Below are 16662 nucleotides of genomic sequence, written 5' to 3'. Positions count from 1 at the left end.
GCATGAGCAATGTTGCCTGCAGAAGGGTTTAAACGTTTTACTCAACAGCTGGGTCATATCAAGCTCTATATACAGAATACAGGAGAAGTGAGAACGCCCCTGTGCAAAATCACTCGTCAAATGATTCCAAATTGCATCACCTCTCAATAATTGCATTATTTCTGAGTTGACAAGTTGAGTATTCTGTCTTATGAAGACCATAACTTTCTTCATTTTGGACCTATGGGCTGTTCCTATCTGTCCAATGGCTCTACAGGGACAACAATTATCAAAAGAACTTAAACATCACATTGTGAGACTTAAAGATAGAAAAGGGCTGGAGAATGATTAGAAAGGAAGGTGACCAACTAAAAATGAGGTGAAACAGTAATCGGGATAGTACAACTAATCACCGCAGTGGTGTCCTCCTAAAATGATGCCATGGACACATCTTACACAATCTGCCTCTGAAAAACAGACGGCAGGTGCTTCAGATTTATGAATGGAAACTGTAATTTCTGTGTCAGCTCAGACAATGAAAAGACATTGCATAATCTAATCCTCTATGGACAGCATCCATGAAAAAAACAATTGGTTGCTCTTCAGCACTTAACTGCAAAATAAAACTTTCCAGAATTGCATGAAAATAAGCCTGGAGAATCTTTGGTCAGATGAGATAAATCTGTATGACTCTTGAGATGTCATCAGTACACTGTAGTATCAAGGTGGAGACGCTCATGATGGGCCCTCCAGGACATAATAAAAACATCCATCCATTATCTATACACCGCTTAATCCTCATTAGGGTTGCAGGGGGACTGGAGCTTATCCCAGCTGACTTAGGGCGAAGGCAGGGGATGCCCTGGACAGGTCACCAGTTTATCACAGGGCTACATATAGACCACAAACAATCACACTCATAGTCACACCTACGGACAATTTAGAATTACCAATTAACCTCAGTATGTTTTTGGACTGTGGGAGGAACCCTGAGAACCCGGAGAAAACCCACATATGTACAGGGAGAACACGCAGACTCCATGCAGAAAGATCCCAGGAAAGTCGGGACGTGAATCTGGGATCTTCTAGCTGCAAGGCGAAAGTGCTAACCACCAAACCATTCTGCAGCCCATAATAAAAACAGCATTTGGATATTTACGTTAAGGATGAAAATGTAATCTTCTTCAAAAGGGCTTTTTGGGGTAGGCAGGACTTTTGCTGGCCAAAAATTCTGCACTAACCTTTCAGTGTATTATAGTTCAATTCTAGACTCCTGTAACTCTTCATGGCTTTGTTTTCAGGCTTCAGAAAGTCCAGACTTTTGACAGTGGGTTAGTTGGTGGCATTTCACTTTGGAAAAGAGGGTTTGAATCCTATGTGAAGTCACAAATGGATGCTGACTTTTAGTTTTCCATTTGTTTAAAGTGTGTGCTTGTCTGGTTAGAGATGCTTAGAGCAGAGACAGGGGGCTGCATATTTGTAAATTCTGGTGATTTTTTTGGCTTTTTCCAGGTTTCTGCCTACTGTAGCTTAAACACTAGAAACCTCTGTCAATTTAATGCAAGCAATTCGACAGCACCACAAACCATGGATTCCAGAATAACAAAAAGAAAAGCACCCCGAGAAGGCAGTACTCCACCAAGGCTGCTCAGTTGTATCATTTCCGATGGCTGAAATCTTGAAAGAATTTGTGGCAGAAATCACAGCCCCATAAAATATGGCCATTTAATATAGATGTACCCACAAACACAATGACCTGTGCTGAGTACAGACGTGTGTTATGCATGTGTACGTTATGTACGGATACCGAATCGTGTGATCTAAATATGTAGCCGGCGACAGAAACTGATGGGACTCAGAAACACCCACACAATTTAATCAATTGTTCCTTGTATTACCGACGGATAAATCCCGATAAGTATGCAGTAGTCGATTTGTAGTAGGATCGCCATCATGTGATCGTCAGCAGGTAGCTGCCGCAGCGTTCACTTGTTGTCATAGTTACAGTGATGCTGCGCTGCTATCTCACAATGATATAGAAGATCCAGACTATAAAACGCATCACTGCCAAAATCTAATCAGGTGGTCCTTGTGTCATTTCTGACATTCCCTGAAAATTCTATCCAAATCCGTTATTCCGTTTTTGAGTAATGTTGTGTGCAGACAGACAAACAGACGGACAAATGTATGCCGATCGTCACATAACGCCGCCGTGTTCCTTGGCAGAGTAATAAAACTGCCACACCTCCGGCATTGGCCCCATATATCTGAACTATGGCCGTTGCATTTCTCATCTACTCAATGATGTTCTCCCATAATCTGAGCAAATCATCAGAGCTATTTTTTCAATCCATCCAACAAAGTCAAAGAATTCCTCCAAGAAGCCAAACAATAACAATCATAGAGCAATAACAGCAAAGCATCTCCATGGCCACTGTTGCCCATCAGAATCATCCCAAAACAACATCCCTGAACACACATGTAACACTATACATCAGACCAAAGCTTCCAGCCAACCAAGGCATCCTGTCAGCATCTGTGATTAATGGCACAGCCGAGCAGACAGCTCAGATAGTCTATAAAAAGATTAAACTAACTTCATTAGCTTTATTTTCCCCCTTGCATCTAAGTAACAGCCATCAGCACTGTTCATACTTTCAGCATCTAGGTCACAGTTCCAGTTGCCAAAATGTCTCAAGTCAGTATTTATATCATGGCTGCCTGACTGTGCCTGATGCTATGTATGGTCAGGAGGAGAGGACGTATTGCAGGTATGCACCACAAGCAGAGCTCATAAATTCTGCTGCCAGTGTTTGAGTGACAGCTCAGCCCAGTCGTTTCATGTCTTTCTCTCCACTCGCTGCTTTTCTCTTTCAGCCTGTCTTGCTTTCCTTTCTCCCCCTGCAAAACTGATTAAATTGTCCTCTTGTATTTTGGACACGATTCAAAGATCAGGCACTTTACAGTCACGGCTGTGGCATGCACTGGCAACACACACGCTCAACATACGCAGCTCAGCGCTGCACACACATCCATACGTAGAAGACAAGTGAGTTTTACAGCATGTCCATGCCGCTCTATCAGACTGGAAAGAGATAATTGTAATTGCTGCATTAAGTCATCAGACAAGCTATGAATCTCAGCTGGAAAATACAAATTTAACCCACTTTTAATCACATCATTAGTCACCTGACTGACTCTGGGCCCCCAGGGTAAAGACACACTTTGTCAACTCTTGACAAGTAACAGCAAATAGGGCAAATTTACTTTGTCACAATTTATGCCTACAAGGCATCTTTGTAACTCAAATACTTTTGCCCTGTGCATACTGATTAGCCTTTCATGAGTAACTGTGATGCAAACACTGAGCGTTTTCCCCATAAAACATATTCTAAATACGCTAACGGGCACTTACGAGAGGTTTTCAGAGCACAGTTACATTGTAAATTCCAACTCTTTACTTCACCATCATTAAACGTTCTTTGTCTCAGGCTAGGTTTTGACAGTCAAGATGTAAATATCTTTCTTTTTTCATGTCATGATCACAACACCAAATAATTGTTTCTCTATTATTTTTGGAGCAAACTCCTTCTTCTTTCAAGGCTTCATTTCACTTTGTTGGCAGATATTCCAGAAGACTGGCGACAACACATCCCTCTTACAGTCCTGACAGTAATTACTGTGTTTGCAGAGGTTTAGTCATGACAGGGTCTCACACAGACACAGCAACATCGTTTCACTCTATCGGATGCTGTCTGGCTTCAACACGCTGATGTTATGAGGCCTGTAAGCCTGTATCCACAACAAAGCCAGTGAGTGGCAATGAGAGATTTAAAAACATTTCCATTTAAGTCATTTTTACTGAAATGCAGCTAGTCTACTAGCATTTTATGTAAAGCTATATTTAGAGTTAACTTTAACTGTGTGCGCAAATAGAAAAAAAAACCTCATTATATGTGAATAGGGGAATAGTTCTGAAAGACAACTGCTCAAAGACACAAAACAGAGAAACGGCAATTTGCTGTGAGTTGGTAAGTCGCACCTTTCCGTCACGTCTAGTTGGTTTTCCGGACACTTTAAACGAAAACATCAGCAGCCATTTTCAATATAAACTTTCTAAATTCTAGCAGCTAAAGGCCTTTCCTGTTGATTGTGCAGGAAACTTGGACCCGTGAGCGACGACAAAGTGAACTGATCTGATGACATTTCCCAGCATTCAAACAAGTTTATGTTAGGATAAAACCAAAGGTAACACACAATATATGCATGAACCTTTGAGGATATTTTACAGCAACTTGCAGAAGTTACGCTCTTAGCACTATTATTATATGATGATCACATATTACAAGATAATGACACATGTATAAGTAAATAAAAAGGACTAAACCAGACGAAACGAAACGAAAAACAAAATCATCCAAAATGATGATTTTGCCAAATTACCCAGTATTTGTCCCAAATGACTCAAAATGGATGCAAAATGTGTCACAGCCCCTGGTTGACCCCCCCATTTCTGCCGACTACTCCTCTGCTGTAAGTGTGTCTCCTCCCTTGCTGATCTCCATGCAGGTGATCAGCGTGGATGGAGATGTTTTCAGATAGAATCTCAATTCACAATCTGAATCACAATTCTCCCCGCTGCTTTTGTAGAACTTATGCGATAACATCATCAGCTTTGCAAATGATCTTAATTTGGCATATGAGCTGCTTTTCACAAGAGTTATACAGGTCACGTCATCAAGGATGCCATGTGTAAGCATTTTATTTAGAAAAGGAGCGGCACACCTGCAGCCCATCGCCATCACCACTCCTATAAAGACTGTCTCTGCACACCGTTCGCTGTGGGATTCTACTGCCTGATCAGTCGCACTAAGACAACGGTGAGTGCCACATTCCCCTAAACGCCGGAGCAGCTAACCCCTCCCGTCCTCCAGGTGTGAGGATGTGGACTCACCCCCGATAGGCCCCCAGAGTAGGACTGGGACCCCTGCTGCCCTCCAGAGTGAGGACATGGACCTTCCCCCCTCCCTCACCTGTAGTGAGTTCCTGCCATGGCTTTTGTATAGTAATTTGTAAATAAACCCTGATAAATTAGTGATCTGCCTCCAGCCTGCTCTGTGTGCTCTCACTGTGGGTTCGAACTCCCCATGCACCATGACAAAATGACATAAACTTTTCCAAAAAGGCCTTAAATGCATAGAAAGTATTTGTCTAAAATGCATTCAACAAGAAATAAATTTGTCCAGAATTAGCAAAAATTTGTCCAAAGTAATTCAAAAATTAACCAACTTGCTATTGCTGTGAAAAATGAGCATGCAGTGAGTAAAATTGTGACGGTAGCAAAAAATCCAATACAAAATAAATAAAAAAATAAAGTGTACAGCAGAACTCTGCATTGACAGTCCAACCCCGGGAAATTAATTCACGCTAACAACCTCGTGGATGTTGAAGAAAACAGCGAGTAGGGTCAGGTGCTTCTGATTTGTTTGTTGCTGATGCTGCCTTTCAGGACGTCCTGCTGTCTTTCAAGTCTCATCTTTCATTTTATTTTGGCCTGGTCTGTGAACTTTGCCTTCATCAAATATAGAGTGCAAGTTTCATTATTATAACATTTTATCAGCATTTTGGGTAATGTTTTAAACCAATTTTGAGGAATTTTAAAGATTTTTTGAGTCATTCTGAACAATTTTTAAGCAATTTTGATTTAGTTTTGTGTTAAGCCATTTTGAAGAAATGTTACGACATTTACAACATACTTCTCAAATTCTGGACAATTTCTGGTTCACATGGACAGGCTTTTTCATTTTGAACAATTTCAGCTGCCTGTGATCCGTGTGTGTCTATTTGGGCCCAACTTTTCAAGCTGCAATCAACCAGTTCAGAACAAGTATGTTTTCAGCGGGCACTGCTATGCTTGAGCCTCTGTGCAGTATAAATAAGGATTGATAATTCAAAGACAGATGTATAAAGTTAATAAATTTCAGTATAATGAGGCAGTAGATGTACTGGACAAAGTTTAGTGATTTATAGGTGAAGGAGTTCTCCTAAATTATTTGGTAAAATGTGATTTACAATGTATTGTAATTCAATCACTTTATGGATAAGCTCTCTAAGCTGAACATAAACTTTAACAAAGATTCACCTGATTCACCGTAACTCTATACACTGAATATAGAAGTGAAGAGTAGCCAAAGCACAAATATGCAAACCATGCACTGATGTCTGACAAGTTTTAAGAGCCAACTGACTGATGATAAGTCAAACTTATTAAATTTGAGCTATCTCACTGTGTAATTTATGCTGCAGTAATGAAAACTGTTACTCAAGAGTACAACAGAAGATCACTGATACAGATACAAGCAAAAATGTTCTCAAAAGATAGTTTCATTACATGTCTTTGTGTCATTACTAAATCACACTTGTTTGTAACAGTATGCACACAGTGGGGCACACATACTGTATTCCCATAGTATGGTTTTGAAAGGAAGTGATGCAGGAATTCTTTCTGTACAAACACATTACAGCTGCCCTCTGTCTGCCAAGATTAGCAGGCTGAAGCTGTGGTGGTCCTGCTCTGCTCTAAGTTCCATGACATTCATTGACTATCAAGAGTTTCTCACTTCAGTCACACTTGAGTCATTTACTTGAGCATAATTCTTTACTGTGTTCCTATCAAAAGCAAAGTCTTATTGTATCTTTCTCACAGTAGTTAAGACAACAATAAAACAGAAATCGAAACAGTCTCAGTGCCAACTAAAATGTCTCGGCCCAAGTGGCCTGCTGTGCATGAATGATGCATGTGCTGTAATGTGCTCAGTGGGTCCGATATGCTGAGAGACTGTGTAGCGTCATTTGTGTGACAGACGTCCAGGCCCTGCCACCTGCCCGCTGCAGCAGTGGCATTTAGCTGACATTAATCACAGCGATAAGAGGCCGACACATACAGGTCACATGGTTAGTGTGAGAGTCCACACAGTCAGCAGTTCCAGTCTGTAACACTGTTGCTGTTCAAAGTCAAAGAGATTGGAATGCTTCACTATTATTGGTCACATGCATAGTATGGCCAATCTTTCAGTCAAAACACCAAAGACATTCTTGACTTCATGCTGAGTGATGTGGAATGGTGGTGCAGAATGCATTTAAAACAAATAAAAGTCCTCCCACTCAGTTAAAATGGTCTGTGCTGGTTCTCATATCTGCTCCTAGCTTCATACTGTCATGTCCATATCGTGAAGTCGAACACAACATACTTGAGTCACGAAGCCATTTGTGTTTTTCTTTCAGGTGCATCAATTTACATGCTGTATATTGTAAATGCATTTTTGATTTAAAAATGTAAATAGGACAACAGCAGGATAGAACAGCTACAAACATAAAATAGAACCTTTAGCAATTAATGAGCTGCCAGTGCATTCAGTGCACTGATGATATGCAGTTGCTATAGATTTATGACAGTTTTCGGGGTAATTTCAATACCTTTGTTTCGAAGCTCTTGTCTTGGTCATTACTAGGGTGAGCCAAGGTTGCTCAGTGCTGTGAAATACTGGTGACACGTATTCCTTGTCCTGTAATAAAACAATGTGTGCTGAAATATGCATGTTACCACAAACATCTGATGGTCTCATATTGCTCTGGACGTCATTTCCAGGCTGTAGCTTAAGATGTAAACAGCTTAGTAAATTAGACACGCTATATAACTGAATATTACTTCTCGTGTGCGAGTTAGTGTTCATTCTCTCTCACTGTGACCTTGTAGTCGAGCAGCAGTTTCATGTTCATCCAGGTGGTGAGACCTCCAAGTGGGCTCTTCATTGGACTGGCCAGCGTCCATCTTTATCACTCCTGCTGGGACTTCACACGTATTTTTTTTCATCTTCCTTCTTTCATTAAAGTGCACTTACAGCTACAGTTTGTTTCCTTTGTTCTCAAACCTGCATGTAAACTACAGTTGTTTCCATTTCGTTGCATACTTTACGTATTTTCCATCAGATTACAAGAAAAAAAAGGATGGCAAACTGGACTTACATGTTCGTTGTCTTGCAGCATGGTGGATCCCTCTGCCCTCTTTCTGATATTTGACATTCCTTGGTCTTCATACCCTGTAAAAAGATTAATAGAGGATCATGAATCATTTTTAAACAAGACTTTCCAACATGAGCAATTACTGGCTATCATATGTCAGCGTCTGCCTCCTTATGCCTGTAAAACGGTGCGTTTGAGGGCAATTTCCTGTATCTGGTACAATTATGCTCTCAGTCCTCATGAACTGCACCCCAGTTCACTTGGAAAAGGACCAAGAGCTACGTTTGCAGGCGGCGTGGACACAGATTGATTGGCATTTTTAGCACCTGACCAAATGAAAAGCGCCAAGGGAGAGACTAATATAAACTGCTCCAAACATGCTTGGCTGAAAATGGCCTTAGACTCAAACACACACTGCATGCGTACATACAGAACACTCACAATCACCGACTGAACGGTGAGTTACAAACTAAAACAACGTAAACTGTACTTCTCCTCATCGTCACGTCACCATATCTTGGCCTGGTACCAATCACAGAGGAACTGCAGGAAACCCTGTGAGACAACTGATGGATGTGAACCGAATCAGCTTCAGGTTTTCAATGCGCAGTCAGAAGTGTAAAAGGTTATCTGACCGGACAAGATGATAGATGAGCCCAACGTCTAATCGGAGCCCTCTGGTGATGTCAGCAGGAGAACGAGTTTATTTCCGCGTCATAATTACCTCCATCTGGTTGCCTCGGTCCTGATGCTGTAGTGATGACAGAGACAGACTCATCACCAGGGTGCTTGGTTGGGTGATTCTCTGCTAAATGGGGAGTTGAATGACCTCAGACTGCATGACAGGGGTTCCTGTTGCTGGGATGTAGTGTTACATTTCAATCAGCTGGGACTTCATGCCTGCTATAGGCCTGACCTACGCATGACTCTGGATGGACTAGTGCTGGCACTGGTTGTACATCTTCAATATGAGATAATAATAATAGAAGTGTCTGCCACCGAATCTGGTGAAAAGGGCAGGAGGTTGAAAAGTGAAAGCTAAGGAACGAGAGAGGAAAGTTAGTAAATGTGTAAGAGGCTGTTTTTCTTGAGCTTTCGAAGAGGTTTATTTGGGATATATTCCAAGGTAATTTATACATATCAACATTTGATGTTTTCAAGAAGGAATCCTTTGTTTATTAAAGCCTGTTTTAACTAACTCTAACTTTCTACAAGTTATGTTAACCCTCCTTTGTATCCGATGACAGACAACTGGAAGCAAAACCATCTGTTATTTGAACATATACCGTATGTCAACTATCGACAAGGTACATATAATAAATCCTCATAAGCTAGTCAAAATACACACACACAAATATTGTGTTGGAATTTTTGATGTGTCTGTACACACCGATCAGTCACCACATAAAAACTACTGACAGGTGAACTGAATAACATTGATGATCTCTTTACAATCCAATGTTTTGCGGGGAAACTTTGGGTCTTGGCATTCATGTCAATTTTTTGTGCTTTGACACACAACACATACCTAAACATTGTTGCACACCACAAAATGGCAACAGCACTCCCTGACGGCTGCAGCCTCCCCTAGACAGACAATGTCCACACCACACTTCAAAACCAGAACACAACAAAGAGGTCAAGGTGTTAGATTCAACAGCTGGAGCCTGTCCCAGTTGACTTAGGGTGAAGGCAGGGGACACTCTGGACAAGTCGCCAGTCTACCACAGGGCTACACAGAGAGACAGACAAGCATTCACACTTAGGGACAATTTAGAATCACCAATTGCCCTCAGCATATTTTTGGACTGAGGGAGGAAGCCGGAGTACCCGGAGAAAACCCACACATGCAGAGGGATCCCAGGCCGGGCCAGGCCGCAAACCAGGATCTTTTAGCTGCAAAGCAACAGTGCTAACCACTGATCATTTGTGCTGTCCCTTTGTCAACATATAGAATACAAACTTAAGAGTTTCAAATATGTTTAGGAAGAATTCCATAGTTTAAACTTCTTCAACCATTTAAAACAAGCCAATGTAAAAATCTTTTTTTTGTTCATTGTCATAATACAGGGTGGGCCATAAGTTTCCATACATAGGAAAAATAAACATTTTATGTTGGATAGCCATTTTTATTTGTATAATGTGCTCTATATATGATTACAATTGTTTCGAAAACACATATTAATACGTGTTTTCCACTGTTGATGAACTTGCATTAGCACAGTAGAAGTTATGCTTGTAATAGCATTGGTGATACGTTCCTTGAGATGATTTATGTCTCTTATCTTCATCTGATACACCATGGCCTTCAAGTGCCCCCAAAGATAGCGTCAAATGCATCTTCTAGGGTATCTGAAACATAAAAAATATACATTATGCATTTTCCTATGTATGGAAACTTATGGCCCACCCTGTATAAATAAGCTGTCACTCTTATATCTGTCAGATTTAGAGATGCTGGACAGATTCTTCCATGACAAGATCCCCAGATCTCAATCTGATCAAGCAGCTGTAGGACACAACACCACAGCCCACAAACCCAAAAGATCCACTGCCAGTGTTGTGGCTGGCAATGCCACAGCTGTTTTGGCAACACGAGTTGGATCTACACAATATCAGGCAGGTGGTTTTAATGTTGTGGTGGATCGCTGTAAGTGTGTCAAGTCAAAATATGCCTGGCATGACCTGAAACAATGACCTCATCATTCCACTTCCATTAGTCTGTCTACAAAAGTTCAACACAAAACATCTGATGTTAAGAGTGACACACACACAGAGCTCACTGAAGTGAAAAAACATGGCAGGAAATAAGATTGTCTCATTTTCATGTCCAGGTATCTGAAATCCTATCTCTGACATCACAGAGGACGTACCTTCTGATTTATGTTGAGTTCACAGCCTCACTGCAGAGCATGTGTGACTTTGACACAATCAAAAGATTCTAAATCTCACTTTTGTGAGCTCAAGTACTCACAGTGGACATAAAACTAACACTGTTGATCCCTCACACACACAATCGCTCACAAAGTAAGTGTTCTGACATGTCAGGCCTCTCACTTTACTTTGCATGACCTCTTTTCGCAGCTTTTTCCTGTACTCTATCCCTCATGTCTTTCAGTCCCCCGTTTTTCCTCTTCACTTCACACTGTTGGATAGTCCCTTCATATGTTACAGCACTGCAGTGTTTATGTAAAGCGTTGCTCTTGATTTGGTGTTGTTTCAACCCTCCAGGGAGGAGAAGCCTCTCCTCTCCATGCTGAGGGTCAGTGTGAGTCATGGGAAGCAGCTTGCTAGTAAAGTGCGACAACATTCTGCCTAAGTCATCAGGTGTGACACCCCTCTGTTGCATTTTGTGATATAAAACACGTGATCATGTATCACATATATGTCTATTTGTGTGAACACATGTATACTATTCATATTTTTTTTTATCTCTGTCTGTCTCTGTGAAAACAAGAGAAGGAAACACTTTTGGGGATTTGTAAGTGGTCCCATGCTATCATGATGTAGTTTTGCCTCAATTACTTCATTAAACCACTTAAGCAAATGCTTACCGTCTTCAGTTTAAATGTTCTTCAGTTTAAATGGTCTGCCACATGTGTGATCACTAAAAATAAGGCATGCCACCAATTTCTTTGTCTGTATTTACTGAACAGGAGATGAAGTCTCAGTGTCCAAATGTTATTTGTTAGAAATGATTGTATTTGAGTCCACTCAGTGCAAATGTGCCTTTTTTCTGAAGTCACACTTGCATCACCGTACTGAAAGCATGTAATCATTTTGCATTTGTCCTGTAACCAACCATTCATCACAGTAATATAGTCCTATCGAACAGACAAGCTGTCAAACGTCTAGACTGAGCTGAAAAACATCATGCAGCAACACCAGACACCTTAAAATGTTGTTTGACATCTTATGCCAGACAGAACAGGCCAACACTGTCTTGTCACTAATAATGCTACCTGCTGCAAATGAAGCTGTGGTATATCAGCTCAGTTTATCTCCCTTAGCAGAGAGGTGTTCATTAACATCTGCAAGTTGCAGAAATCTAATAATAGTCTATGACTGTTGACTGCAAAACCGTGCAACTACCTTCCAGCATTTGTTCTTGCTGTTGGTGGACACACTCTTAGCTAGTAACATAAACAAATTGATCACAAGAACAGAAATCGAACAAGACAGTTTGCACTTAACCATACCTAACAAAAATAGTGAAGTAATTTTAGATAAGGGTCATGAGTGAGATGCCAGGATAGATTATATTCGACTGCAGAATGGCTAGTCTTCTGTAATACATTATTCACACACAGTAGTTAACATCTGATGAGAAATTGCATTGCTTCCATTTTCATTCCAAAAGACTATTAATGTCTTTGGATGTTCAGGAAAAGAATAAGTTAACTATGCCTCGCAGAAGGGCTAAAATGACTATCATTTACACAACCAGTCAAAAGTTTGGACACACTTTCTCATTAATTTGAATGAGAAAGTGGGTAGTATGTGTTTTGTGAAGTGTTGATCATACATGACACCTACACTACATGAATACAACAACTATTGTACACCTGGAAACACTGGCTTACATTGCCAGACCTCTTACAAACAAGTCAGACAGCTTCACCGATGATGCAACACTAGAGCCAATAAAGCCACATGCTGACTAAAACAATTCCTGATGTTCCGCTTTACAAAGAGGTAAATAATCTCAAGTTGGATGCATAATGCACCTGGCTACATCCCTGTTTGGTGAAAGATGAAATATTTGCACACGTGTGGGCTCATTTGCAAATGTCATTGCAAATGAGACTGTAAATCTCATTGGCAGTTCTCATTGTTGCCATGAGGTCTGCAGGTGAAATTCTTTGGCAAAGACCAGTTGTAAAAGTTAGTCGTAGTCAGAGCCCCAGACTGACATTTACCAGCGCTGTGGTCAGTCTATCAAGTGGAACGACAGCACGTTTTTCTGTCTGGATCACACCTTTTCTTTCTCTCCTTCTTTACCTCCCTTTTCCTCTCTATCACTTTCTTTCTCTCCCGTCGTCACTCAGAGGGGTAAATCACTAGTCTGGAGGGGGTGAGCAGTCCATCGGCTCACATGCGCCCATATATAGGCAGCAGACGTTAGGTAAACGCTAGGTAGACGTTAGGTAAACTCCAAACAGGCGCTACTCAGCCAGCTGCTTTATTTGTAACACTGATACACTCTTGTGAAGGCGCTGCAGGTTGTGTGGATGGATGTGGGAAGTGGACAGCAGGTGGATGAGGGAGCCTTGGTGTGTTTGTAGTGATGACGACTGTCAGAGTTTATATGAATCACTCTATTTACAGAAATTACCACACTGATGGCCATATTCATTTGAAGAAAACACCTTAACTTTGTCTAAAAGATTTTTGGCAATAGAACCTGTATTTCTGTGCCCAGTTTTGCGGAGGGGTAATTTCTTCTTATTCCTGGAGGACACCCAGCCAAATACACACAACATGATGTCATGTCTGCATGTCTCCACTGTAACTACAGTACAATACAATCTGATTGCAACAATAATAACACTATGACACTAATAATCCATGCTTCTGTTCTTGACGAGAATAAGCAGGTGTGAGTTTCTTTGTATTCTCATTCATCTTAAAGGCCTTTTCTGTTGAAAAACTATTATTTTCTACCTTGTTAACATGGTATGATGCTGTTATATGCTAGAAGAACTTTTTAATGGTAAAATCATCTAAATATGTGACTCTGACACACAATGATGAGATTTTAGAGACTAAATCAATGACTAAAGAGGGACTTTGACTGAAACATCTTGTCTGTTTTACTGCTACTATGGAAGTACTGTGGCTTTATCCCTCAGTGTACAGTGAGTTAACAGTGTACATCTATGTGGATCCATTCTTGTATCGCTACCATATATTTATGTTAAGTTAGTTCTTGCTACTAAGAACCCTGAATCAAAATAAGAAATAATGTTTTGATGATCTTTGAATCTTGAAAAGGGTTTTGAAAGCTTCAAAATATTTTGGTCTGTCATCGTTTCCATCATTGTGCTGCAATCTATAAAATCCTGTTATCTATGTTGTGGCTTTGTTTTGGACATTTCTGTTTCTATGCAAGACTTGTTTAACTTTAAGGGTATGAATGGCGGTTTGTTAGAAAGTCAGCTGCTATTTTCAAACATGACAAACACTCCCATCCTTGTCTGACAATCATGACTCAACATCAGCGGACAATTAAGCTCAAATTTATGGTTTTACTAGCATGCCTTTTCGTTTTGGACAGAAAACCACACAAACACTGAGACCGCTTCACACAGGAAAAACACAGACAAAAGCTCTTAGTCTTACTGACCATGCTGAATTCATATTTCTCCCTCTCTGTTTACACATGCAGGTGCGAGTATAATTACGTCACCATGAGGAACTGGCTGTAGTGGAAAGTTGCACTCAGAATAAATAAACAGGTATGTTTTTCTCACTGTACAAACTAACTCTGAAACATCCTGATTCCTCTGACTTCTACTGTTGTTAAAAACTCTTTGGAACATATGTTACTTCATATATGTTACTTTTACTGACCAGCTCAGGTACCAGACTGAGGTAATGGTTTTAGATCTTACTTCCCATGCAGATAAGTTCATTTATCTTTTACATGCGAGTGCCAGAGTAAAGATGTTGCACAACAGAAAAGATGGTCCATATAAGCACTGCTCCAAAAGCGGTAAATTTAGGGCATTCATGCCAAATTTATGAACTTAAGTAAAATAGTATATGCAATAGCAACATAAGGCTTGGATTATAAATTGCAGTCAATCATAATTTCAAATGTGTTCCATGTTTATTCTAAATCTTGACCTCACACCTGTAATAATGGCCATATGTCTAAAACATACATATGGCTTTTAACATGTACTTCTCATTTTTCCTTCATTCTTCGATTGTTATTACTCCAGTATTGTTTCACTGCATAACTATGTAGTTCTATCAAAGCTTAACACAAAGCATACCAGGTCTGAAAACAGAGCAATAAAACTACATTTTAAGACCAATTATGGGTGCTCAGGTAGCACTGCCTGTCTCATTCTTTCGCTCTAACACACGCACAGACGCACGCACACACACAACGTCCATATACACTGGTGCAGATATACAAAAATACAGTACACTCATTTACTAAGTGGGACGTTTTGGACTGAACTCAGAACAAATGACTTCTGCATGATCACATCCCAGAAACATTTGCCACATTTTTAGCTTCCTTCTACTGCTTCTTCAGTCACCTAAGATCAACAATTCATCATTTTGTGCTGAGACAGAAGTCAATGTAGAATCAAGAGTCTTCTCCTCCTCCAAGAGGTCAGACAAATTGTCTAATGTTCAAAGTTGAGCTACATTTTCCTTCCAAAGGATGAACACAGCAATATCTGTGAGAGATTCCAAGCGTTTCTCCCATTGTCAGTGCTTAGGTATCATTAGCTCATTTACTTCAACTGTTTCCAGGCTCATTACCTCCAGAAAAACACAATGTTTCAGCAATCCTGCCAGACTCAGACTTCGGCCCTCAGGAGCTGGGACAGGACCAGCCAGCCCAAACATGGAGAAAAAGCCCAGCAATACCACTGGTCGAAATAAAAACACTGATTGTTTCCAGGTATTTCGACTAGTGTGTCTCTACGGCAGCTGGGACGGCTGGATGTAAAGCTGTGAGCAAAAATCACAAGACTTTTTGGGTGAAAGTTCATAAGTCAATAACCAGTAAGGTGACATCTCTGAAACCATCTGTTAAGATAAGGCTGCACTTTCTTCTTAAGGAATAAACATGACATACTTTATCTACGTCCTCACTTTTAAATTTTTTTACTTCATATTCTGTCTGCTTTTTTTTCCTTTCCTCCCTCTCGTGTTTCTTCTATGTTTTTCTGTAATCCTTCAGTGTCTTCTCTCCTCCCACGCGTCTCACTGCAGAAAACTTTATGATCTGACTTCACTCAGGGATTCACCTATTTAAGGTATAATTTTTTTTATTTGACAGTGAGATCTGATGTATGTACACTTACCAGAATACCTCTACCGCCATCCTTTATACAGACATATGAACATATTTTGCACAATGGGCTGCAGCTACAATGTTTAGGTCTCCATCCGTCACCCATATTTTTAGTGACATGTCAGCCTCACAATGCTTACACTGTCGACATAATGTCATTTTTTGTAATGCACATCTTTTAAAGCTGCATTTCATTAGTGGGTACCACAGATTCATGATATGTGCCTTATTGAGTCACTACAGTTGTTCTTTGACATAAACATGACACTGTTTGGAAATCCACGACACTGTTGGCAGAGTTCCTTTTTCTTTTTGAGGTGTGGAGAAAAAGAACAACATTGACTCCCAATTTTTACAATTCAGACTTTCTCTTTCATCCCCTATGCCTCTCTCTCTCCCTTTCTCTCTCTCACCCCCCACCCACCCACCCTTCTATACTCTCTCTTCTTGGCAGTAGAAAACCAAATAAATGCAGCTCAACAGTCATTGGGGGGTTAGAACAACCCATTTGGTTTAATGAGGTGATCCTGTGTTTTCTCTCTCACTCCCCCCCCCACCTTTTTTTCGTCTATCTTTCTCTGTGTGTCCCAATTACAGTGTCCTGTTTTGCATCCTTTGCC

The sequence above is a fragment of the Amphiprion ocellaris genome, chromosome 14, assembly GCF_022539595.1.
Source record: "Amphiprion ocellaris isolate individual 3 ecotype Okinawa chromosome 14, ASM2253959v1, whole genome shotgun sequence".
Classification (NCBI taxonomy): domain Eukaryota; kingdom Metazoa; phylum Chordata; class Actinopteri; family Pomacentridae; genus Amphiprion; species Amphiprion ocellaris.
Note: the sequence above shows the minus strand (reverse complement) of the source record.